The sequence below is a fragment of the Wasmannia auropunctata genome, unplaced genomic scaffold, assembly GCF_000956235.1.
Source record: "Wasmannia auropunctata unplaced genomic scaffold, wasmannia.A_1.0 LD336097.1, whole genome shotgun sequence".
NCBI lineage: Eukaryota > Metazoa > Arthropoda > Insecta > Hymenoptera > Formicidae > Wasmannia > Wasmannia auropunctata.
Genome location: NW_012026793.1, coordinates 1,118,044 through 1,118,477, shown reverse-complemented (window position 1 = coordinate 1,118,477; position 434 = coordinate 1,118,044).

The window sequence follows — 434 nt, the reverse complement described above, 5'->3', positions numbered from 1 at the left end:
CGATAGACGTTTAAACTTGTTAATTTTCTTTCAGCGCGTGACTCCCAGACAGAGATGGCAACGAAGGATCGAATACGAACTCGATCATCCCTGGTCGCAGAAAGAGCTCGACATGGAGCGCTACAGGAGATGGCTCGTCGCAAGAGGCAAGCGGGATCCATTGAACGTACATTTTGACGCGTGGCGGAAGAGAGACGACTACAAATGGAGAAGAATAGCGAAAGATTTTGCTACGAGAAGAAATCGAAGGCGTCGAAGAACCGATCGCGTGTCACGTTCCTCATAAAAAAACGGAGAAACTGTTTAAATCTCGTTCTATTAGCAATATTATTGTTAATCTGTCTTTTACATGCAATAAAAATAGTAAATTTACTTGAAAATATTTCATTGCAAACCTCAGCGTTTCTTGTAAATCCTTGCGTTTCATTATATTA